The sequence below is a fragment of the Microtus oregoni genome, unplaced genomic scaffold (assembly GCF_018167655.1).
Source record: "Microtus oregoni isolate MIOR12 unplaced genomic scaffold, Mior012 000016F_ref0000370, whole genome shotgun sequence".
NCBI classification, from domain to species: Eukaryota; Metazoa; Chordata; class Mammalia; order Rodentia; family Cricetidae; genus Microtus; species Microtus oregoni.
Window position 1 is genome coordinate 6,743,591 of NW_024543075.1, and position 26,889 is coordinate 6,770,479.

General features: G+C 47.5%; 1 protein-coding gene across 1 annotated transcript in view; it reads left to right on the forward strand.

The window, feature by feature from the left end:
• Tcerg1l (transcription elongation regulator 1 like) overlaps positions 1-26,889 on the forward strand; it is a 181,210-nt gene that overhangs the window by 43,527 nt on the left and 110,794 nt on the right. The window lies entirely within an intron of this gene.

Here is a 26,889-nt window from a genome sequence, read left to right on the forward strand (position 1 = left end):
CCAGTGACTTGCCAGCCAAGCCACATACCACATCCAGGACATCTCACGATATCAGTGTTGCCCACGGCCTTTCAGATGCTGGCAGCTCTCCCATTAGGGAAGTCCACAGCTTCTAGGTGACCTCTGACTACAGAAAGCCAACTGCTTGGGGGCAAAGTTGGCCCCTCTTTTATCTTATTATTTTTTAAGTGCACAAATTATTCTTTCCTCTACTATAATAAAAAAAGTATCATAATACATATCGCAGTGTTAGGTATTTCCAGAGTCAAAAATTCAGAAACCTTCTGGCAATATAGTTACTGATATTCCCAAACACACGGAGGTCGCCCTGCCCAGAGGGGATCATGACTGAATATAAACAAGCAAGCAGAAGGCCCTATGTATTTATTATCTCTGACAGAGAGCTCTGTAAGAATGCCCTGAGCATGCATTCCTACCCTCTGCAGTGGGTGAACTGCAAAACTGCCTCTGTGGGGGAAAACCTGTTGCTGGGATCTCAGAGTGAGGACTGCTCACACACTGAGTGCTTCCTGCCACATTGCCCACCTCCAACCATTGTTCCCCAGAACCACCCATTCCTATTACCTTAGGAATGCACGCAACACTTTGGGGGTCTACATTTGCCGTCTCCACCATGATCTCCTGTCCACTCTGTCTAGAAACTGAAAATATATCCTCACGCTAAAGGACTCAAGGTCTGGAGATATCTGCCTCCCTTAAAGGGGGGCTGGCAGGATACAGCTATAGAACTCTCCCCCTGCCCCCTCCACTCCAGAGGTAATGAACCCTTGCTGTTCTTCCTCTGCAGCTTGGGAAATGCCTTCCCCACTTGCAAATGTATCATTGCTGGCCAGGTGCATGCTGCCTAGTGGGGCTCTGCTGCCTTTAGAAGAAACAAGCCGCGTTTAGCCATTCTTCTTATGTAGTCCTGTGGATGGAAGTTTCTGACCCACCTGCTCCCTCAGCTGATCAATCCCAAAGAAACACACAGTTCCATACATTTGCCTGCAGATTTCATGAGGTCATTGCTTTTAACAGCAAAGTAATATTCCATTGTGTAAATATAACAATCCCTTATTTGGTTGTGGAACATCTGGGCTGTTTCCAATTTCTGGCTATTATGAATAAAGTTGCAACCAACACGGTTGAGCAAGTGTCCTTGTGGCAGGATGGAGCACCCTTTGGGTATATGCCCAAGAGTACTATAGCTGGGTCTTGAGGTAGATCAATTCCCCCCCCCTTTTTTTTTAAGAAACCACCACATTGATTTCCATAGTGACTGTACAAGTTTGCACTCCCGCCAGCAATGGAGGAGTGTTCCCCTTACTCCACATCTTCACCAGCATGAGCTATCACCTGTGTATTCTCTGATGCTCAGCACAGACTCACTCACTCAAAGGTTCTGTCTTATGTTTTACTGCCTGTGTTTAAACCATATGACAGGTTACGAGATACATAGAAGGTGGAATGGTTACTGTAGCTAACCTACTGGGCATCCACTTCTCATACTGGTGCTACTTATTTTTCCATCTCAAGACCAGTTATCACCCACTTGAATGATAAACTCATATTGTACATTTGGTATTTAAAGGTTTATTTATTTACCTGTATGTGTGCAAGCCTGTGTAAGCTCCTATGTACCATGTGTATGCAGGAGCCCTCAAAGACCAGAAGAGGCCACTGAATTCCCTGGAGCTTCAATTACAAGCATTGTGAGCCACTTGTGGGTCCTGGGAACCAAATTCAAGTCCTCTGCAAGAATGATAAGCACTCTTAACCACTGAGCCATGTCTTTAGGCACTCATTTGATCTTTAAATTTGATCCTGCATAAAACCACTGTTAACACTTTTTTCTCAGTTTTTTTTGACTCATTTTTTCCTATATTTCTCATGTGGTAATGCCACACAGCACCTTTCTGTCTGTGCCTGGTTTATTTCATCAGGTACAATATCTTCTAAGCTACCCATCAGCTCCTTTAGTCATTCAGTAAACACCTTGTCACCACGTGGCGACTGCTGGGAACAACACTACAAGGAATGCGGATTTCTTTATAAGGTGGCCACGGTATTCCTTTGGTCACCTTAAGAAGGCTGGGCCGTAAGGTAGTTCTTTCTTAGCTCCTTCAGAACTCTGCATGCTGTTGTCCATGATGGTCACATGGACTTCTGTTCCTGCCATCAGCGAGCACAGGTTTCTGTTGCTTCAACCTTCATGGAGCCTGTGTACTCTCGTCTCCATCAATGCCACCTCAGCAGACTACTCCATCTCATAGTCACCCCAATCTGCATTCCCCGGTGATGGGAGATGCTGCCTCTTGGCCCCTTCCTGCTGGCCATTCAAGTGCCTCCAGCGTTAAGCAGTATATTCTCTCCCATTCTTTTGTTAATTGTTAGTATGTCTTCTTGAAATCAGCTTATTAGTACTTTGATTTTTTATGTTGATGTCGACTGCAGTCCAATTTTCACAGATTCCCCCTGACTCCATAGGGCGTTTTCTCATTTTGTTGGTTGTTTTCTTTATAGTAGATGTCGGAAGAAGAAGAACAGAGAGGAGATAAAGGATTTTAGTGAGAGGCCTCGGAAGCCCTCACTGAGGTGGGCCAAGGGGCAAAGATGGCTCCACCTTCACTCAACAGAGGAATGGGTAGGTGCTGGAGGTGGACGTATGAGAATGAGGCCAGAACTCAGGACAAAATGGTTTAGGGAGTGTAAACCAGGGCCTTGGAGAGGATGGAGTCTCTGGCCCAAATCCAGTCCTCTGCAGGATCTGGAGAGCTGTGCAGGTGTCTGTCCTTATTGTCCTCATCTTCTGGTCATGTTTGACCCTAAGCCAATAGGCTGAAGGGAGCCCACCTCAGAGCTCCAGACTGTCCAGAGCAGGTGCTGGATTTCTCTGCAAGGAACTTGGAACCTAAGTGGCAACTGCTAAGAGTGGGAAATGGGACGTACTCAAAGGTGTGTAGCTTCCTGCAAACAAATGGACTCAGGCTGGGACTCGGGCTGCTCGTCTGGCAGAGTCCCACATTTTCATCCTTTTAGTCCTGAGAACTTGGGATGGTTCAGTAAGGACAGAGTGCCACCTTGACAACTGCGGCTCTGAGCTCAGAGAATAAGGTTCTGGGGCTCGTGAGTGCCTCTCCCTGCTCTCCCTGCTGCTGTCATTAGGGGCAGTGACAGGGCTCTGGACTAGCTTTTCACCCCACTGTCGTTTTGAGTTTTGACACTTCCCTCTGCCTCTCCCCAGCTCAAACCCACACCTGGCTTTGATTCAAGGAACGGCCAGGAATACATGCAGAGTGTCAGACAAGCTTTGGAGGCAGCTGAGGCCACCTGCCCTGTCACAACCGTGACAGGTTCCTGGTGAGGATGGCCGCCAGGTCAGCAGTTGGTGAACTGTCAGCATCCTTTCCAGTGGCCGATTTCCTTTCCATTCCATTATCGATTCCCCAGGTATTGGAGTGATAGGTTTTCAACCGGACACAGCGGAAAGAGTGAAGAAACACAGATCTTAAAAGGGCCTCAACGCCATTCATCTTAGGTGAGCTCAGGTGTCCCCTTCAGCACAGGCAGCACATAAGTGACAGGTGGGATGTGCTCTTCTCAGTCATTGCCTGGGTATTTCATTTTTGTAATGGCTTATTATCAGCATCACAGGATCCAGACTCTCCTAGAGACACGCCCCTCGCCACGCCTTGAGGAATTCTTTAGCCTGTGGTTAAACTATCTGCTTGTAAGAGGTCAAATAGATTAGGTCAATTAAGGCTTGTGGTATTTAGGTCCTCTGCTTCCTGATTGTAGCTTAATGTGACCAGTTGCTTCAGACCCCGCTGCCTTGACTTCCCTGTCAAGATGGATTGTGTCTTCACCTGTGAGTGGAAATAAGCCCTCTCTCCCTTGAATCGCTTTGTCAGGGCATTTTATTCAAGGAGCAGGAAGACAAACTAAGACAGCCCCTTTAAAATGACTGGCTGTAGAATTCAGCAAGCAGCTCACACAGCCAGCCTGCACCATGCTTTTCCTGGATGTCGGTAAAATAAGGTGGCACACACAGGAGCAGGTGGGCTCTGGTGGGGCATCTCAGCTTTGCCCATCCCTCATCTGCCCCAATATCAACCACACGACCAATGTCTTTGAATTTCTGTTGCTGTGATAAAACACCTTGGACGAGGGTCTTAGTGAGTGATCTGTTGCTGTGAAGAGTCACCATGACAACAGAAACTCTTATAAAGGAAAGTGTATAATTAAGGCTGGCTTACAGTTTCAGAGGTTCAGCCCATTATCATCATGGTAGGACATGGCGGCACACAGACAGGCTGGAGAAGTAGCTGAGAGTTCTATGTCTGTATCAGCAAGCAGCAGGGAGGAATGGACAGGGGTGGGGGGGAGAGAGAATGAGAATGCACTGGGCCTGGCTTGAACAGTTGAACCCCCCAAGCCCACGCCCAGTAACACACTTCCTTCAACAAGGCCACACTATTCCAACTCTGTGTCAAGTAGTACCACTTCCTAATGATCAAGCATTCAAATCTATGAGCTTAGGGGAATCATTCTTATTCAAATCACCATAATGAGACAAGTCATAGAAAGAAGGTTTGTTTGGGCCTGTGGTTCCAGAAGGGTAAGTGTGCATCACCATCGTGGCAAGCTGACATGGCAGCAGGTGGCAGGAACCACAGTTGAAAGCTCACATCTCTACCTGAAAACAGATGACAGAGAGAATTAACTAAATGCCATGAGTTTGGATTTTTTTTTTTTGTTATGTTTTGTTTTTTGAAACCTCTGAGTCTGTCCCCAGAGAACAAGGCCACATTTCCCAATCTTCTCTAAACAGCTGCTCAGTGGGGACCAAGTATTCAAATGTCTGAGACTACGGGGGACGGGGGGACATCTCATTCAAACCACCACAGTCCTGCTGCTTTCCTAGAGTCTCAGCCTGTGAACCTGGAGTGTATTCCCTGTTTCCAGGTGCTCGGGGGGTGAGACTGTCTATATAAGCAGAGCCGTCCCTGTGCAAGGAGGCTTCTGTTTGACTCCTGCCCTGAGGAAGCACCAGGCATTGTTTTCTGCTCCCAGGGTCTTGCCAGAGTGAATACTTCTGCTTCCCGTGTTGGTTTGAGAAAGAGGGGCCAGGATTTGAGGCTTGGATCCACCAGCTGCTCATGTGCAGAGCCAGTGTGTGCACACAGGCATGCAAGGACAGCTCAGAGCCAAGTTGAGCCAGGAGAGGCAGCAGGACGGAGCCATTTTCTCCTTCAGCTGAGGCCCTGCACCATATGGCAGAATGTACAGGCATAAGGAAAGTGATGTCTGAGGCTTTTCCAGAAAGAACTGAGATTGTGAGAATCACCAAAAGAAAGAATGCACTTCTATTGCCAGGACCTGGTGTGCTCCTGCCTATGGAAGGAGCAGTCATCCTTAGCGAGCTGTACACAACACCAAGGACCCGAGAGGAAGTTGTCTTCTGGGGTCTGGAAAGGTGATACACTAGTGAAACCATAGGTGCCTTCCAAGAGCCCCCGCCTTCCTCTGTTCCTTCCTCCAATTGCGTTGTGTCTGCTAATGTGGCAGAACAGCGGCTTTACATCTATTAAGATAATGGGCTTTTCTGCAGAAAATTATATAGAGAAAAATCCGACTCTCCTTTGATAAGTAGTTTCCTTCTTTGTCTGCTCAGTAAGTCACCCATTCCTGAGCCCTTGCTGGATGAGAGTCTGGATAATCTACAACGAGTGCCGGGAGACCACCTCTTCCCAGGACACAGTGCCTATCAGTGGGCCAGGCCACCAGCCCTGGTCCTCCCTGGAGATAGTTCTATCAAGAGCTGGCATGGCCTGGATTGTGATTAGGAGCTCAGAGCCAACAAAGCCCCTACAGGGCACTTTCTGACAATATACTCAGTCCTACTGGGGACTTGGACAAGTCTTAATGTCTGTTCTGAAAGGGCCTCACTCTAAGATCCAGGGATTCACACCCCTTCCTCTTGTGTGTATCTGGTAAGAGCAGTTGCTGAGCCTCTGCAATGCAACTTCCCAGCCAGGCAGCAAATGGAGGCAGGATGGTCCTAGGAGGAGAGCATTATCTTGGATCAGCTCTGTGAGAACTTTGCAATATATGGCAGGTCCTATGAAGCCATTTGGGTGTGAGTTTATTAGTTCTTGGGCAGTCACTTGAGCAGGGAGGCACCGTAGTGACTATGCATATGGGAGAAGGATGCTAAGGCTGGGAGCAAGCAGATGGTGGAAGATGCTGTTGATAAGTCAGGTTTGGATCAACCTCATTTAAAGGTACAGGCAGCAGGCTTTTTAGCAGACTGTTTGGCTGTGAGAGCAGTGTGGAGTCACAGGCGTCACTCTGAGCAGGAAAAATGCCTTGACTCTTCCACAATCTGGGCTCTGCTCACATGGGACGGAGCGGTAATTTCTGACCCAGATTTTTCCTGTGGATGCCAACTTCCCATCCCTTCCTTAAACAAGATTCCTCCAGACAAGATGTGATACTTGCCAATCAAAATCTCTCTCCCCCTAATTTCTTTTGGACTCAATTCTGGCAAACTTGATCTGTCCACAACCTTGAAACTGCTCCTGTCAAGGTCACAAGCACCTTGCATTTTCCTGTTTCTGAAAGGTCTGTTTCCTATGTTATTATCACAGAGCCTTTGCTGGCATTTGACTGCACTCACCACTTCTTTCATCTTCCTTCCCCAAAGTATGCTTGCTCAGGGTAGCCCCAGTTTTCTGTACGTAGTACCATATGTCCCAAGCTGCTCCCTCTCTCATTTCTAAATGATCAGGCATACTCTCTTAACTGTACTCTCCTACCACAGTTCAGCTGTGAAATCTCTCTACTCTCATAGCTTCCGTGACTGCCCCACAAATTCTGCTCAGCCTGACCACTTCCCTGACTCCAGATTCACATGCCAAGATGTCTGTGTGACATTCCCACTTGCATATTTAATGTCCACATTGCATCAAATGGATCCCAAACTGCATTCAAACATCTTTATAATTTTATTGAGTAAGCTATAATTTTTATCGTACTCATTTTTTTTCTCAGGTGACATCTGGGGAAAGAAATAACAGAAAGAGGCTCTTTGGCATGGAGAATGGAGATGATGATGCTATGCAGAGTGGCTGTGGGGCAGGGCAGGGCACAGGGTTCCTGGAAGCTCATGCCAGGACTTTGGAGGAGCCCGTGGTGTCTGCAGTGTCAGCTCTGTACCATTGAACTGGTGTGGCTACTCTGAATCATCAGTATGCAGTCAGAAAGTTTATGAAAGATCCATGTGAACCGCAGACATGGCCCTGCAAGACAATGAACTGGCTAAAAAGTAACCAAAGATGTGAACAGACATTTCTTTAAAGAAATGTTTCAATGGCAGGTGGACAAGGAAAGACATACTCAACATCACTAGCCACTAGAAATGTGTCAATGAACACCCCAATAGGATACCATCTCATGCTTTGTATTGGTTATTTTTCTGCTGCTGTGATGAAACATCATGGCCAAGGCAACTTAATGAGGGAAGAGCTTATTTGGACTTCTGGTTCCAAAAGGGTAAGAGTCCATCATGCCCGGGAGCCAAGGCAGCCAGCAGCAGGCTGGCATGGTGGCAGAAGCAGGAAGCTGAGCGGTCACATCTTCAAAGACAAGCACAAAGTAGGGAGAGTAAACTAGATATTGCACACGGCTTTTACTCTTAAAGCCTGTCTTTCCCCAGTAACATACTTTCTAAGCAAGGCTGCACCATGTAAACCTCCTCAAACTGCCACCGACTAGAGATTGAGCATTCAGCCACCCAAAGACCAGGGGGAGCATTACTCACTCAAACCAAGACACCCTGTCAACATCCAAAGAAGTATGCACAGTGACATCATTGGTGAAAACAGAAAAAATAAAGCTCTTTTATCACAGTGGGATTGCATGCTGGCAGAGCCCTCATGAGGGAGCCAAGAAGCTTCTCTGTGACTAACACAGGGATACCTTGCAAATCAGCAGGTCCGTTCTAGGTAAAAATACAAGGAATTTGCAAACACACATGCATTTCAAACTTACCCAGAGGATACCAGCAGCTGTTCACAAGAACATCTCAATGCCCATCAGCTCATGAGTGAATCAATTACACGTGGCCTGTATGCACCTTGGGATGTTATTCAGCATCCTGAAATGAAATGGAGGCCCATCCATGCTCCAACCTAGACAGACAATGAAAAGAAGTAAAATAAACCAGTTACAAACCATACATTCTATTACCGTTTCCTTAAACATCTAGAATAGATAAGACGATACAGGTATGGGCTTTCCTAGAGATTGCATCTGGGTGAGATGGGGAAAGGAGATAAAGGAAGACCTAGGGGCTTGTTCAGGCACAGAATTTCTGCTACTGCTTGTGGCCATAGGTGCAGGACCCTGACTTTAGTGCCAATCACTCATTGTATGCTGCAAATGGGTGAGCTGTAAGGTCTGTGACTTATGTCTTAATTACCTGTCTACAGTCAGGTTCTCATACACAGCTATGCTGTAGAGAGTAGACACACACATGAGAGAGAGAGAGAGAGAGAGAGAGAGAGAGAGAGAGAGAGAGAGAGAGCTTTCTGTTTGGAATGTTCTAAAAAGGAGTGAGTGAGGAGAAAGACTCCAAATCCCAAAATTTAAACTTCCCTTCTGAGGGTAGAAAAAGCAAGAGTGGTTTGCCTTCAGAAATGCTGATAGGATCTCCTTCACTTCAGTACCCTACAGGGCCTGAGCTTGGATGTATAGTCAGCTTATGGCTACCTTGGAAACCAACAAAGGCAAGGCTCTACTTATCTTGACAGGGAAAAAAGTAGGGAAAGTACTGCCTGCCCTCCCTTCATCCTCAGTTCTTTGGGAGACCCCAGCCCTTGGGGACTGCCCAGCCTGGATTTGCTAGAAACATCCATTGTTTCTTCCAGACCAGACAGCATCCCTGTTACTGGATCAGGGCCATGATCCTCTCTCCTGGATGGCCCCCTCCTTTGTTTATGCCAAGGACACAGAACAGCTGAGCACAAATGACACTGTGTCCACAGCATGTCCCCATCCCTGAGGAGGAGTGAGAGGAGCATCCTGTATGCTTAGAAGAAGCAGACTAACCAAGGCACTGGGAACATGATGTCCAGAGCCATCCACGTGCCTACCCAGTGGGGACTTCATGCTCACGTCTCTTGTAGGGTTAAGTCTGTCCTCTATACCCTGCTCAGCCTTGCTACCCTGAGCTGCTGAACCTGTCTCACAGCTCCCCCACCCAGTATTCACAGATCTCCAGTCCGTGTTTCCAGCTCTGCACTCAGACAGCTCTAGACTATTTAACTACTAGCTGACTGGAATCCATTACGCCAGCCACTTGGGAAGGGCCCACTCCAGTCCTGGCAACAGTGGAGGATTGGTGTCTTGTGCGATGACTGGTGGTTGTCTGGGAAGCCTGAGCTGGCTCTGCTGAGCGTCACATGCCTGCCACGGATGGCAATGTGGCTGGATAGTGGGACCTGTGCTAATGGGGAAAAGGGCACGAGGAAGGAAGGAGCTCGTGACATATCCAGGCACTTAGGAAACTAAAGCTGGTTTCAACCTCTTGGGTTTTATCTTTTTTAAAATTTATTATTTTAAGCCTATTAACAAGCTATAATGTTGGCTGCTATTCCCCAAAATAATTAATCATAGACAAACTCAGAATTCCGAAGAGGTTAGGCCAGGCAACCCCACCTAATGGATTAAATACTGTAATTAATATCGCTCCGGTGCCTCTTCTCATTGGACGCTTTAATTACATCCTTCAGACTATTTTCCAGCCTGTGGCAGAGTCACGGTTCCTGCACCCCAGGCTGGTGGCAGTCATATCAATGAGGCCCTCCCAGGGGAGCTCAGGCCTGGCAGGCTTCCATCAGCTCGAGTCCATCGCCAAGAAGACCCTGAGTCCTTTGACAGAGAGATTAGTTCCTGTGGGGTGTAATTGACACTGATGGTTTCACGGTGTGGCTTGTGTCTGCAGCGAGAGCTTTCAAAGCTTGTCCTAGCCACACTGCCACAGCCCCAGGGTGGGGTTATCTCTTTCCTTGTGTTCTGTCCCCCCAGATTCTTCTCTGCACTGGACTTTCCTCTTGTCATGTTCCTACTCCCCAGGGTGTCTAGGGTAAGATGATATTGGGAGGACCACTCTGAGCAGTAGATGCAGAGGAAGCTGGATTCCATTCAGGTCACCAGGCTATAACTAAGCTCTCCTATAGGCTAGGGCACTTGGATCATTACTTAAGCAAGCCGCTTTGTCACTTCCCTGCTTCACTGTAACCTCAATGACGACAGTATTTGGAAGCCTCTTTAGCCAGCAGCTTACTCTGACCTTATCCTGACCTTTAACCTCCATTAGAGTGTGTTTATTGCATTCTGACACCCCTGAGACCACAGTCAGGCCATGGCCAGTGGGGGCTGCAGCATGGTGGGTAAACTTGCTGAACTTCTTGTAGCTGTTCTTTCTAGAACACCTATAATCTAAACACCTCTCCCTACTGCAGAGAGCAGAGCCCTACACACAAGTCCCCCCACATGTGGCTACTTACCTGGGTGCCATATTGCAGGGAAGCCACCATCTACCTGTCTGTTTCTCTCTCTGTCTCTTTGTCTCTGTCTCACTATTTCTGTTTTTGTCTTTCTCTTCCTCCCCTTTCACTCTCAAATGCCCGAAGGCCCTGAGGCCTGAGCTCTTGACATGGTAGAATGCATTCACCTTTCCCCCTGGTCTTTTCTTGGCATTTCATATTTATTTTAACCGCATGCACCATACTTATTGGACTGAAGACTGAGGGTCTCCTGCCTCAAGAAGTCCCTGAGTCCTTCCTCTTTTAGCTGCTCCTTTACTTTCTCCTTTACATACTAACTAGAGTGTTGAGATCTTTGAAATTTGTTTTGTCACCTTTGAACACTCGTCATTTGGCACTTGGTGACAGACGAAGTTCATATTGACTTGTATGTAACGGAATTATCACCTGCTAGGTTCCAAGGCATCCAAAGCAGAATGACCCATGATAATATCCAGTTGTGTGACTCATGTTTTGTGGGTCAAATGAAGTTCTTGTCTGGGGCAAGGGTTCTCCTGCTGATGCCAGTCACAAGCCTCTGGGTTCCATATGCATTAGACTCAAGAAAAGGCAAACGTACATGTACATTTGAGATGTGTCTCTCTCAGCGTCTCAGCAGTAGACACACAGGCTTAGACCTCTGTGGGGCTGTGTTTGCAAGACTCTTTCGTCATCATTCCCTCTAGCTGAAGGGCCTGCTAGATAGACCCCAGCATCAGTCTTTATTCTTACAAGGTCTTGTAATCTGACCTTTGGTTCAGACCTCATTCCACTTCAAGAATCACCCACCGAGGGTGGGTTCTGGAGCTTGAGAATGTTGGAGCATGTCTTCCAAAGGTGCTGTGTGAGAGACTTGACCCTCAGAGTGACAGACTGGGAGTTGATGGGACCCTTAGAAGTTGGAGCCTAGTGCAAAATAACCAGGTCACTGGGGCACTGCCCTCGGAAGGAACTGTGTTTTTCTGGTTAGTTCTCTGGGAAGGCAGCTAGAACAACAAACAAACAAAAACAAAAAAGAGAAGGGAACACAAAAGAAAACAGGGTCTTCTCTTTCTGACTTCCTCTCTTTCTTTCTCAGCAGTATCTTCGTCTTCCACGCATTCCTGCCATCTCGTCCTTCGCCACGATGTGATGCAGCCAGGGGCCCTCACCAGAAGCTGCACCATGCCCTGGTACTTAGTGCTATATGGTGCCCAGTCTTGGGCATTTTATTATAAGAGTAGAAAATGTACAAAGACAGGAAGGCAGGGAACAAAAACCACTTTTTTTTCCCCCTAATTCAGCAACGCTCAGTCCCTTTGCATTCTGCTAGCAAACTGAGCAGTCCCTTGCTTGGCTTATCATCTGACGTCGTATTGTAGGCAATCTACAGAAGCCAGCTGACATCCTCAGGATGTCCTGGAAGTCACTTTCCGAGGTCTTCAGAGTCATCATGCTGGGTCCTTCAGCATGGCCCAGCAGTAGCGTGGCTGGTTATTTTGAGTCCACTCACCATGGTGCTCTTCTGCTTCTGAATTTTCCTTCCTTATGTTTAGGCTTCCCAAAAGTTTCTTCATGAATTCTCTAGCATTCATTTCCTACTGAGTCCTGGCCGGGGGCAGGGGGGGGGGGCATGTTGTTCACAACTTTTTATGTTCAGCTAGAACTACAGTTCTTTCCTGTTTTTGTTTCTGAGCCAGGCACCCACAATTGCACAGTAAGCACCCCCAAAACACAGTGGCTTAAAACAACCTCTGTGGCTTGCCTTTTCTATTTCCACATACTGGGAATGGGCTCATCAGGGCACTTGACTTGCTGGCTATCCTGTGTTACCTCTCTGTCAGCTATGATATTTTGTCTGGAGGCTGAATGACCCAGGACAGTGTCACTGACCAGCCTGTATGGTCATGTGACTCTCATCTCCAAGGCCATATTTCTCATAGGGAGGTGGGATATTAGCCAAGATAGAGTGCTAGAATTGAGAATGAGGTGACAAAGGTGGAATGGCAGCCTTTTGTTGATTAGCCATGGTGAACAGAAGTTTGGTAACTTTTCCACTGGTCACGGCAGAGTTTTGAAAGATATTTTTCTTTTTTCATGAGTATGTTCTGATCTAGGGCCTTGCTATTTAACAGGTGGTCAGGTTGGTCTGAAAGGTGAATAAGTGGCCCAGACAGTTTTTCTGTTTGGAATTATGGGAAGTCTGATGGACTTTCAGGTGGTTCAGCTGAAAAGACCCATGGCGGCTCCAGTGGACCACGAGCCAGGTCAACCTGTCACAGTCTCCAGGGAATCATGTTTTAAATGAGCAACACGTCCACAGGCAGAGCCAAAAAGAAAGTGACTCACAGGTCAAGGAAGCAAAGGGGACAAACACAATGAAGATGGGTATGGCTTCTCAACCCTGTCTGGTCCCCTGTCTGCCTGTGGGTCCAACAAAAGAGTCAGCATTTCTGGCAAACATGGCTTAAAGTTTCTTTGGATGAACCTGGACAGCTGCTGTCATAACCCATGCATCAGAGTTAGGGCCCTGGAGCACAGCTGATGGGAGGAAAGGACCTACTGCTTGACTGCGTGGTCAACCCAGGGCAAGCACTGTGACTTTGCTGTGGCAGCTGGTCTGACCCTAGGGCTGTGGGGCGCATCTGGTGGCACAGGGGTCTTCCTCTATAGGGGTCCCCTTTGTGTTCTCTCCTTAGCACGGAGAGATTGGGGATCTACTAGAAGTCATTCGTGTAGCTAGGTAGAACCTCACCAGTTTCTGCTTGGCCCCAGATCTGTAAACATTCTGTCCAAGTGGCCTAGCCCTGGCTTTTCTGGCAGAGCAGTTGGGAAGGTTACAAGGATAGAAGCAGAAAAAAACACAAGGCATGCCTTTAAAGGTTACAGGTCCAGGGTTCATTTGCCTACTGATTGTTCCCCTGGCACCCATCTCTGTTGAGGGGTGGTTAGAGGATCAACAAGAGAGGGCAAGCCCAACATCCATGCTGCTTTCAAGTCTCCACTAGGCACTGTCCCATTGGCGAGTGCAGGCCTGCTGGTCGCACCTGGAGTCAGAGAGGCAGGGGCAGGTAGGAGTGGGCTCAGAGAGTTCTACTCTCCTTAGGGACCATCAGTGGCCTCTAGAGTGCAGCCCTGCACACCATCCCACACAGTCATCCTTAGTTTCAGATATTTATGACTAAGTGTCCTTTAAATAAATTGTAATGAAAATAAAAACACTTAAACTTCACATTCTCTCTCCATAAAGTGATGAGCATCTTCTGTCGAGTGGTGATTCTCCTTGCCTATAACCCGAGGCTCTGTTGCAAATTGCTATTTTCTATTATAAATCTGCATTTTCTAGCATGACTATTTCCAGCTTTCTGAGGCCTAATTTCTGCTGCTGTGCTTTGCTTTCATATTTTCAAGGGTGCTAATAATTACTTTCTGCCTTAGAAATGCCAACAAGTTTTATGGTTTTGTTCTCAGACTAATTCCACAAGTTAACAAATAGGCACATTCTGATAACATGACCAGGTAGATGTCATTCCACTGGGAGCCACAAGCCCTGTGACAGTGTTTACATCCAAGTCATATGGGCACGCCTACTCATCTCTTATGTGCTTAAGATCACGCTGTCCTCTAAACTGTGAAAAGATCAATGCCTTACTTCTTTAGACACTTCATTTACCCACCTACCAGTGTGTCCTTCCTGTCTTCCCTTCCCCCCGCTCTGTTCTCCCCTTGGTAAGTCACTTATTCCTGGCCTCACAAGAACTTGGTGAGGGTGTGTCTGTACCAGAAGCTGTGCTAGGCACTTGGTATAAATGCCCCAAGTCTATGCCTTCAAGGTTTGGGCAGGGGAAAGAGATAGATGATAAAATCAACCAGCTCCAGGAACTGATTCCATATGTGACTGCCCTCTGTGGACAAGCCAGTCTCTGCTTGCCTAAGGGAGGCTATGGGTTATAGCTATGTCCTGAGCTTGGCCCTGGCATCTGATACCGTGTTCCCAGTGCTGCTTCTGACAACATCCAGGCTTAGAAGGAGCATAGCAAGGAAAGCGTCAGGCTTGGAATGTATTCTGAAATGATGCTGGACAATTGTCCTGGCAGTTAAAGGCATAGGGCCAAACCAATGACTCTGCTGAGCTCCTGGGATGAGTGGGGTTTATTTCCATTCTGGGTACCTGTTTATCCACAGCAGCCTGAGAAGAGGGGCTGCTGACTCTGCTCACATTCCCTGTTTCTCACCCTATTTGGTGTGCATCTGCTTGCTGGGGGATTCTCTTTTCTTTTTTTCTGGAACACTTTAAGAAACTCTCCCATTCTGGAGCTTAGGGTCCCAGAGAAAGGGTTTTGTCTTTGTCCTGAGGCTAGTGCTGTTGCCTCTAGAAACCAGGGAGAGGGTGTCATTCTGAATGTGCAGGAGCCTGCACAGGAATTCAGGTGAGAAGGTTCTACCTCCCCAGAAGTGATACCTGCCCAGCATCCCTAGTGTCTGCAGTCTGCAGTGTCAAGCCCATGGAAACCCTTGTGCAGAAATGGCTGCCAGACTCTCCTTTCCTTTACACATCATCTCTGGGGCAGGTCTGGTGGGCTGGGATGTAAATGGCCAGGCTGCCTGGCAACCAAAACCTAAGGTTTGCGACCGAGTTTGATGTTCATGAAAGGTGTTGGGTAAACACCACACTTGTCTCCAACATTAGGCCACTTGTCAGAGTTGCAGAGAGCTTTCTTTCAAGGCAGTAAACAAACAAATGCAGAGCAAGGGGGAGGGTTCCTTTATTTTAGGAGATAAGATGCATGCTGACATTTAATTCTCATTTTACTCTGGGCATCACTATAAACGTCTTCTGTGGGATGCTCTTTGCTATGTGCATATCTTTGGTCCCACATCAGCAAGCAATTTATAGGCCATTGTTTATTTTTAATATCTGATAAAGGCAGCCTCCAACCGAAGGCATGGAGTTACATTTCAGAAATGCAACTGAACTTCCCGTCTTCTGCAGTGAGAAGGAAAGGCCCTTTCAGGACTTCATCCTGACTCTGAACTGGGAGGTCTATGCTATGGGCCTGGGTCTCTGGAAAAGTAGCAGTTACTGGGCAGCAGAGGAATAGTGTGTGTGATCCTGGCCCTCGGATGGGTAAACTTCTTACAGTCCAAGTAGGGCAGGGAGACAGAGAAGTCAGGTGGCCCCCAGGTGAGCAGGGACATCAGCATGAAACTGTGCTTCACAGGAGACAGCACAGTGACCAGAAGGACAGATCCTGATCTACACTAGATGGGAAAGGGTCCCAGACAGCGAGGGGCAGGGTCAGCATGAACCTACCTGTGTGAGGACAGGAGGATGAGCTTGTCTACAGCAAACACCACAGTGCTGGGTCACAGCATTACCTGTCTGTCTGAGGCAGGAGGATGAACCTCTCTGGAGCAGACATCATTGTACTGAGCTAGAGTGTGTACTTGCCTGTGTGATGTATGAGGGAAGAAGTCAGGGGGATGGATTTGCTTGTCCAGGGTAGCTGTGAAGGCTCTTTCCAGCACAAGACCCTCAGAATTTCTGAAGGGATCTTCACCAGGATTGCAAATGGAAGTTTTCCTGTTTCATAGAGTCCGGGCACACAGGGGCTATGTATAGAGACAGGGAATGTGGAGAGGCCGCTCATGGGCACAAGTGCAGCTTCCCAAAACCTCTGTCCTGGGGAGAATTTCCTCCAAGTGTCCTGTGATTGTGGTCAAGTCTCTTCTTGGATGCTGGCCTCCCTCACTGAACTGCCATCATCTTGACAGTGGGTAACTGGATCCAGGGGGTGTGCATTGGGGTTCGTGCCAGGAACACTGCCCTGACTTGGAGGACCAGCCTTCCCTGCCATCTGGGGGAAAGCCCAACCTAGCATTTTCTGCAGACTCACCTTTGGGTGATAGTTCCAGGAGCAGAAGAGTCTTGCTTGTGCTCCAGTTGGGTGTGGATTTCTTGCTGAAGTGACCACGCTAACTGGAGGGCATGGTGGGAACCACCTACCGTCCCTGTCCTGGTGGATCCAGTTGGATGGAAAAGAATGCCCTGCAAGGCATGGGAGGCAGTGATGGGCCAGGATGCCCAAGCTATGAGCAGCGAGAGAATCAAGCAGAACCAGATGTTGCTGTCCTTGATGGTGACTTGTCCAACACACAAAAGCATTTTTGGTGAAGATAAGATGATTTCTTACAGCATGCTTGGTGAGATGGGTTCTCTGGGAGGATGTGATAATGGTGGAGGAGGGTGTTGAGAAAATAGTCAGTGATATGTAAACCAGGAAAGCAGGGATCATGAGCTAACAGCATGTACTCAGGGAACATGAGAAGGGGTACTGACACTGTGAAGGTCACTGGGCGAAGACCTTCTGTTAGCCGGTGCATCTAGACAAGAAGGAGCTGCCTTGGCTCAGCTGCACAGTTGATGTTTTATACCTCTCTGACACCTAGCCCCATTGACTCCTGATCCTGCTGACTCTGGACCAACACTCAAGCAAAAGAGACGTGGGTTTTGTTATTGTTTTCTCCCTAATGGAAAGCTCTCAGTTACAGGAAGGTAGCCGCACTGCATCGTGCCAACTGGGACTTCCACCCTGGCTTACATTTCATTGTTTTCTTTACTATCCCAACACAGGTCTATGCCATAGTCCCACCCAGCCACCCTGGCTGCAAGAGATTTTAGGGAGATATCCGCTGTTTTCCGTGATCCTGACATTCTGTAAAGTCCCCAGTGGGCACTCCCTCAATAAGCTCTTGGGCTCAGTCAGCTACAACTCACAGCACCTTCGACCACCCTGTTCCTCCATGGGATTCCCTCCCCTCTACCTCTCACTAGACAACGAGAGCATACTGACCAGCCGCACCTGCTCCAGGGTCAGGCTGAGAGCTCTGCCTGAAAAACTAAGCAAAGGGACTCACTCCAAGCATTGCTGTGGAGGAAGGCCCCCTTGGGGGTTTCCTGAGTACCGTCATCCCAAGTATTATATGCAGTGACAGAGTTTCGTGTGTATGCCCGAAGTTTTCCTTCTACAGGTTACATCATCACACATGAAGAAAGCAAGTTTTGAACTTGGAAGTATACTGATTTGTATTGATCCCTCTATTCATTCACTAACTCATTCATCAATATCAGTGATTACTTCTTAACTCTATGATAAACATGAACCACTGTTTTTGGTCCTTGGAAAAACTGGACACACAAAATAAAGATTTCTGTCTCAAGGGGCTTCAACCCAGCAGGAGAGGCAGACACTAAAGGCAGGGTGTGCTACCATATACTGGAAAGTGGCAGGCATTCTAGAAAGTGGGCTCTGCAGGAAAGAGGGGGTATCAAGGGTGCAGCAGGCTGTGTGTTGGGATCTAGGTGGCTCGTGATAGTGCAGCCTTCTGGCCATGGCTTAGATTTTGCCTTACAGTTCTCTGGGCAGTCTGCTCAGCAGAGGGGATGGGATGGTCAATACAAAGGCTAGCACTGCACACCTGCAGAACAGGGAGGAGCCAGGGAAGGAAGCGGAGGAAGTGGGTTGCGAGACCATTGAAGTCTGGGGCTACAGAGAGACTTACCAGACAACCATTTAGGCCCTGTGAAATGGGACAAGGCAGGGCTCAGGGCAGAGAAATGCCACAAAAATGCATGTCCCCTCCCAGAAGAGACCATGGGAGGGGGAGCAAAGGCATGCAGACAAGTGTTAATAGGAAGAAGTAATTGGAAACTACAGATTGCCGAGACCCACCAAGCAAGTGCATTACACGGTCCTTTTCTTTGTGCCAGCCCGCAGGGACATGTGTATATGCTTTCACTTATCCACCTTAATACTCGTCTTCTTCGAGTATAAGCTCCTGGCGGAGTCTCATTATAGACCCAATCACCTCCACACGGCATCCTCGCTCCTGGTTCATCAGCAGCTGTGCTTCTAAATGCGCGAGAGCGGATGGAAAGATCTGCAGCTCTTCCACACAGTGGGGATGGCTGTTGCTGCGTAGGTGCCATTTTTAACTGCCAACAAGTTGAATGGGAGGACCGAATGGAAGGGCCCAGTGATGAATGGACACAGTACGTCTCCTTCGAGTGTGATTTCGAAGGCCCTGCTCTGCTAACGGGGCCTTATAATTTGTCCCTTTGTTGGTCCCATTGCTTGGGAGAGTGGCCTAGTAGCTTATTAACTGAGAACCATTGAATGGAGGTCCTGGTTGAATTTATTAGGTTAAATGTCTGGATGGAGGAACGTGGTTCTGATGTGCACAGGAACTGAGGGGTATTGCCCACTGAAGGGGTACCACAATGAAAAGGCTCAGTTTGCCTATAAACAGGGCATCGGTATCTTAGGAGGCAGATGTATTGGAATTTGTTCTGGAGCTCCCTGTCACAGCTGTCTAGATGAATTCCCTGCCTTACAGTGCCTCTTATTCACCCTGAGACATAGTTTGTAGTATTGGTACAGTTACTGCACAGATCTTTAGTTAGGGGAGGGTACTTTGTATACATTCAGCTGTTGCTGCTGCTATAGCTCTTTATGTGTGTGTGTTTATATGTGTGTGTATATGTTTCTATGTGGGGTGCATGTGTACGCTGTGCATCTGTGTAGAAGCCAGAGGTCAACCTCAGGTGTTCTTTAAGAATGCTGTCCATATTCCTTTGGGACAAGGTCTCTCATTGGCCTCAAACTTTCTGATTTTGTTAGGTTGGGCCAGTTAGCCCCATACAGGGATCTGCCTATATCCACCTCCCCGGTGCTGGAATCACAAACATGCACCACCACACAAAACTTTCTTATGTGGGTTCTGAGCATCAAACTCAGGTCCTCCTGCTTGCATGACAAGCATTTTATTGACAGAGCCATCTTTCCAGTCCATAACTGCTGCTTTCAAGTGATAGATGGATGTGTTTTCAATTGATAAGTTTCCCATCCAGCAGGAGGACCCAGAGAAAGACTTATGAGCTGACGACACCTAGCCCCACCAGCTGTGCCAAACCCCGCCAGCTGTGCTATTCCCTGTACCCTTTGGTGGCCCAGCCAACCAGACCCCTTTCGTGCTGCAGACACATGCTAGCTGGCTTCCACAGGGTTGTGTCTTAGATGCTGACTTTTGAATCTTAACTCTCTCACGAGAGTCTCCCTTATTGGTGCAGAGAAATCCACTCAATTCTGTTCAAGTGCACCTGAATATTCTAGAACTCTCAAACGTCAATTTCTAAATCCCTTGCCTACCAGCACTGCTTTTAAATTTTGGCAGAGCTGGAGGATGCTTAAGAGTACTCATTACTCTTGTGGAGGGGCTGGGTTCAATTCCTAGTACCAACATGGTGATTTACAACTGCCTGTAACTCCAGTTCTAGGGAATCCAGGGCACCAGGTATACACGTGGGACACATACATACATACATACAAAATAGTTATGCAGAAAATAAATACAAAACTTAATTAAAAATATTTGAACATGTACAACTTTGTTCTTGTTTGTAGATCTTTAGGAGACATTGCAAACATGATTTCATTAGGTCCAAAGTGTTCTGTGTCTTTATGCTTTTCAAAGGAGACTGTGAATAAAGCTCTGCCTCCCAGTCTCACTATCTGTAAGAGACTTCTCTGCTGGTCTGTGCTTCTAGAACAGTCTACACCACTTTCTCTGAGGCTTAAAATCTATGGTTTGGTCCTATGGTCATGATTGCAATTATTGTAGAAAATAACTTTGTTGGCATAGGGCTTCACAGGAGATGGTCTATGCATAACTGGCCACGGCCACTCCCACTACCTGTTTGACCTGTGCAGATGTAGGCACTGTGAGTGGCTTGCAGGGTCCCTTGATATGGTGAACCTTGCTGGCCTATAGGAAGCTCCCATCTTGCTCAGCATCTTCTTTCTCCTTAGTGTGACTATGGCAGGTCAGGGGACCCGTAGAGCCTCCCAGTGACTTCCTCCCAGTCCGTCGTCATCCTTCAGCTTTGAAAAAGAAAGCTGGAGTGGAATCTCTTGCTCTTACGACAGTCAAGGTCAACCTAGCAGTCTTGGTCCCCTGTCCTCACTGGGGGAAGCAGGCAGCCATAGTTTCTCAATGCTCCTTGAAGAAAGGCCATCCATGATGATGCATTTTTCATTCCCCGCCTTCAGACTTTTGGTGTCCCTCAAACCTATCAAATAGCAAAATTATCATTTGTAACAGCTAGGATCCAAGAAATTATGGGAACAAATGTAGCCAAATAATCTATGAAGCTTTCCAAATGTACGCTTCCGTCAGTATGGGTCCTGGGTACAGAGGTCAGGGCTGATGGGAATGGGAAACTCAACCAAAATAAAAGGGCTTGACGGTCAGCGGCCAAGAATATTTAGGCGGTGAAGCAATTCCCTAAAAGTTTAATGCAGATAAAAATGGAAGATGCTGTTCAATATATTGTTGTTAGTTTCATAATTTATGTTTAATGTAACATTAAATGGGCTATAAACTTATCTATAAAAAGCAGAGTTAACTAAGGAAATGGATGAAATGAAAAGAAGTGGAAGAAAAAAGTCAGGACTGAGAAATGCAAAAGCAAATTGAGTGTGTATGCGTATTTCTATCTTATTTATTAAGGTATAACCCTCGTGGGGAGTTGTGGAGATGACTTAGCCAGAAAAATGCTATTATGTAAGCATGAGGATGAGTTCAGACAGACTCCACCCACGTAAAAGCCATGCGGGGCAGCATGCATTTCACCTTTAATCCCCGAGCTGGAGAGGCAGAGACAGCAGAATTCTTGAAGCTTGCTAGTTGAATCTCCAGGTTCAGGGAGACATCCTGCCTTAATAAGATGGAAAACAATTGAGAAAGACATTTGACAGTTGACCTCTGGCTTCCACATGCCAATATATACATGAGTATGTCCCCCACAATTATATATGTGTAGGTATATGTATATCCCTATATTTATGTAATGGCTTAAACAAGTCAAAGGGAAATCGGGAGTTAAAAACAGAGTAAGAGTAAAATCAAACACAGGAACAGTGACAACATCCCAATGCTGCACTATATGAGCTAGCTTCCTCTAAAAGTTCCCCTTCGCCTCCCTCCCAGCTTCCTCTTCCTTCGGTCTCTGCCCCCACAACATAACCCTCACCTCCTTCCCATCCTAACATGACTCCAGGCTGGAGAAGTTGTGTCAAAGCAGAGTGATCGACACTGCTGACAGCAGAGCAAGCCTCTGAAAACCCTTGCAGAGTGTGAATCACTGGCCTTAAACTTGTGTCCCCAACAGTGATTCTACTAGGAGAGCTGAAGGCACAGGACATTTCCTCTGGGCTGTCTGTGGAGGTGAAACTAACCATCAGTTTGCTTCTCCAGTATTGGGGGGGGGGTCTTACAAGTCTCAGCTCTGTGAAGCCTTTGCAAAAGCGCCTTCCCAGGCTGTGCAGTGCTATGTCGTGCCGTGCTGTGCCATGTGGCCAACACATGAGGTAGGGCAGCACCTACTTTGTGTGTAATGTCATGAAAATATTACAACCAAGGCTTAACAAATGAGATGCCCAGGAGTAGAGTCTGGTTCACCGGGTAACTGCCCATTTTGGCCATGGTTCTCCAGGGTGAGAGGCTCTGCCTATTGCCTGGGTTTCCTATGCTTATCTTCTGGGGCCTGGTTTCCTCGCCTGACCTAGCTGCTCATTACTGTCCAAAATGCCATGCTGTGATCAAGATGAAGTTTCATACCAGCTTGAGAGTGGAGGAACTCGGTGACTGATTTGTCTTGGGCTGGTGTCAGGTTGTGTCAAATCAGCCACCCCCACACTGAAATCTTGTAAGCATAACCATTATCATTATTCCTCTGTGGCCAAATCCTAATCTCTCTTGCTTTGGGAGTGGTGTTCAGGGACTGCTAACCCAGAGCACTTGGAAAGACCCCCATATTTGCTTGCTCACATACTTCTAAGGGTACCCTATATGCTGGCCAGCAGGCTTCCTGATACCACTTACAGACTTACTGCAACATCCTGCCCATCTAAACCTGGAGAGACACTGGCATCTTTTCCTAGGATACACAGAACTTGGCTACCAAGACGCTCCTGAGAGCAGCACCGAGTGGCTCAGTGTATGAGGTCTGAGAGAGACGACCATCAGCTCACTTGGGCTAATGTTGCTCTAGCCCTGAGCACTGCCACATGTAGACTGCCCTGTCCTGTGTCACACACTTCTCCTGAAGTGTCACCTCCCATGGAACTGAATCTGAACATGGCTTCCTCTTGAATGGAGCCTTTGGAGACCATTCTTAGGAGTTATTTCCTTGGCTTATGTTTGTTTCACCCAGAATCCCTCAGTCTATCACAGGTGAGCTGTGCTGGACTTGGCTACTCCAATAGGAAAGGAGATAGTAAAAGCTAGTCTCCAGCATTTAGTGGGGGTGTATATGACTCATTACAAAATGAGCATGCGTTGCTTTAATAGTGCATGCAGCAAAGAGATACCATAAGTACCTGAAGGTGGTCTCTAGATCTAGGCTGAAACCACTGCCCTCGGATCTTCCAGCTGCTGCTCTTGCTCACCTGGCTGCAGGTATCAGAGTATTAACTCTGACTTTGTCTCCCCAGGATCTGTCAGCAGTCCTGTGCCCAGGGACCCCCTCCACCTTCTCCGGGGAACATTCTCCATGCTGTCCTGCTTGTGGAAGTCCACGCTCCTGATGTAGGAGTCCCCTCTGTGTGTTGTGATCACCATTAATGAATAAACTGCTTTGGACCTATAGCAAGGCAGAACTTAGGTAGGCAGGGAAAGTTAGGCTGAATGCTTAGAGAAAGAAGGGCAGAGTCAGAAAGAAGTCATGGAGCTGCCGGAAATAGATACTGTGAACTTTACCTAGTAAGCCACAGCCACGTGACAATATACAGATCAATAGAAATGGGTTAAATTAATATAAGAGTTATCCAGTAAGAAGCTAGAGCTAATGGGCCAAGCAGTGATTTAATTAATAAAGTTTTTGTGTGATTGTTTCAGGGCTGAGCAGCTGGGAATGACCAAGCAGACTCTCTCCTTGCAACACCCTCCTAGCCCCTCTGGTGTCCACTTGTACATTGATGCTGTCTCTCACATACCTGCCCCTCCTTATTACCTAGGAGCTTCAAGGAGCAGAGCTTTTAGCATGAGTGGACTGTTAGCACCAGGAACAATCAAGACCAGGGTGTGAGCATGGCTCTTCTGGCCAGTTTTCCTGACATCTGGGCCTTCAGATTGTTCCATAAGAACAGGGGGTAAAAACACTCAGCCAGTGAGATGCACCCGGCCAAGACTTATTTCAATGCTAGAATGTTTTTATTATCGAAAGTGAAGTGTTCTGTTAGTTTGGGCAGGAAGTAGCAAGCTGGGATGGAAGGCTGTTTGGGGTCAGTGCCTAGAGGCAGAAAGGGTGTGGAAAGTTCAGGAAGGTACCTTGGAGAGGGTGGACGGATGTCACTGGGAACTGGACTTCAAGGACATTCCCGAGGTGTCACAGGCAGTTTATACCATGGCACCTGCTGGCAGGCAGAGGAGGGCAGGCTCCCGGCCAGATCCAATGCTATAGCTCACACAGTCTTGACCTTTCATGCCCATTTGTCACTTGGGAATCTTGTTAAACTACAGAGTACTTCATTCATGCAGCATTGGGCTAGGTCCCAGCTTGCTTTCAGGGATGTCTGCACTGCTGATCTCTGGCCACACTGGCCACAGCGGTGTTGCCTCGGGGTCAGTGGCTGAAACCGTAAGTGATAGTTAAGTGCCTCATGAGTGAGAGTCTCCTCCATCGTGTGTTTAAACCTTAGCCATGACAATTTTGGAAGTCACCCATGAAAATGAAGGGCAATATTTAAAGGTATGGCCTAGGTCGCTCACATGTGTACACGTATGTCTACCTCATCTACATAAGCAGAGACAAGTACGGGCTCAGACTTACAAACACAAAACCTGCACGCCAGATGCTTAACTAAGCGAGGAGAGCCTTGTCCTCTTTACAAAATGGCTTAATTATAAAAGTGTTCTTAAATAGCAAAAACACATTTAACCCCAGCCAGGTTAAATAGGGTCACAATTGAAGTATTTAAACTTGTATTTTAGGGTCACAGGCTCTGATTAAAACAGACATCTTTTCCCTGGGCTCCAACTGTCCCCAGCATTTGGCTCTGCTGTGTTACAGAAGATGTGGTCCCTGAACACAGACATCCACAATGTCTTGCAAACAATAAGAGACATTCAAGGCAGTGGCTGGGCTGATGGTGGCCAGCAAAGTCCATACGATCATCCTGGGATCATCTAGGAATTGAGGAGTATCTGCTCCTGGGAGGCGGCTTCAATCCACACTCCTCTCTAACTGTTTGGCAGGTGGCTGGCATCTCGCCAGGCCCTCTGGGATGCTTTCGGTAGAAGATAGGCGTGTTGGTTACTTTCCTCATTTGTCTTACAAAGTCCCTGACTAAAGCACCTCACAGAAAGGTTTGTCTTGCCTTGCACTTTGAAGAGACAGTTTATCGGGATGGGGAAGGCATGAGAGTGTGAGCACCAGGCAGCCAGTCACTTCGAGTCCAAAGTCAGGAAGAAGACACAAGTGATTGATGGAGCTCAGGTGCCTTTTTTCTTTCATCTCTTTTTATTACCTTGGTCTCTAGCCCGAAGGCTAGTGGGACCCAATTCAGAATAAGTCTTCCCTCTTAGGTTGGACCCCTCAGGGGACAGCCTCACAGACATGCCCATAAGTGTGTCTCCTAGGCCATTCCAAATCCAGTTGAGTTGACAGTACAAATTAATCATCATAGCAAATGCTGCCAAAAATCCACTCAGCATGGGTGTTGACTTCCCAGGATGGCTGGCTGCTCTTCTCTTGCTTCAAAGAAAGCTTGGGAGTCAGAAATGGCTCTGCAGAAGTATACAGGCGACAGTTGCCCTGTCCTTGTAAATTGTACTCTCAGAAAGGGCAACCTCAGCAAACCAATATCACCTGTCGTGGAGTCAGCTTGTAGACATGGCAAAGTGGGGCAGAGCTAGTGAGGTGCCAGGAGGAGGAAGGAATCCTGAGAATGGGGTCAACAATGGACCTGAATAGGCAAGCATGGAAGCTTGAGCAAGAGCAGCCTTCAGCTATTGCTTCAGGCTGTGCCAGATCATCTGCCTGGAAGGTAACTGCTCAAATCAAAAATTTAAACATTAGGTGTGAACTGAGAAGGGGTTATCTTCTTTGTTAAACCAACAAAACAAGAAAAGGAGGACATAACTCATAAGCGATGGATGTCATCTTTTCTGTGATCATAAAAATGTGACTTTTATGCTCACGTCTGCAACTTAGTCATTCATTCAGCCTAAAATGGCCAGTCCACATGGATAGCAACTTGTCTAACTGAAACACATCACCTTACCTGGTGCTCTGGTTAAGTCTATAGGCTGGATCCATGAAAGGCCTCCAAGTGCACAAGATTCCCCCTCTAGAGAGGAGGACTCACTGTCTGTGGTGGGGAGGTGGGTGCAATCCCACACCATGAGGCCTCCGGTGGGACAGAGTCCCCCCTTCTCTGCTACCTCATGGCATTCCTAGTGTCCTCTGCTCTTCTTGGTGTGTAGTATCACAGGAGAATGGGGACTAGATTCTCCTCCTGCAAAGGCTCAGAGTTGAGAGCTGCCCCAGGGTTCTGATGCTGGAATAGAGTTAAACTGAGTCTGGCCACTTCTGGTTGCCTCAGTGAACCCCTTGCTAGTGAAAGCATCCTTCTTGCAGCCATTAGTCACTTCCCATGGAAAATGGCAACAACTTTGCATGAAGTATTACTCCTACCTGTGGCCAGTGAGGGCCAAAGAGCTTGTCCAAGGAGCAGGACAGATCTAGGTGGCCAGGTTTGTACTGAAGGGAGCCAATCTCACTGCCCAGAACACACCTAACCTGGCAGCAGGCCTCCTGCCTTTCTGCGGATGGGCACCAGCAGATAACAGCATCTCTCTCTGCTTTTGTTTGGCTTCTGTGTCCTGATTCGGAAGCTGGAGGCTTTGTTCTCTCTAAAGTTCTACACAAACATGAAAATACAACACTTTATCTGTCCATCTGCCCCAGGCAAGCTCAGGATTTCTCTTTGTTTAAAATGAACCTAGTTTTGTTGCCCGGGCTTTTAAACTTCTAAACTATAATTATTTTTGATTACATATATTTACTATGTGGCTAATTTACCTTGAATAGCTTGGAATTGCATTTGCGGGCTGCCCCCACCCTCACTCACATGCCAGCTGCTGCATTGATTATTTCCACTTCCTGCAGTTGGTGGCCTAATGAGAACGGGCTTCAGTGCTCTGCGGAGCAGAGAGCCCACTTCTTCTGCATGCTGATTGCCATGGCCTTAATTCTAGT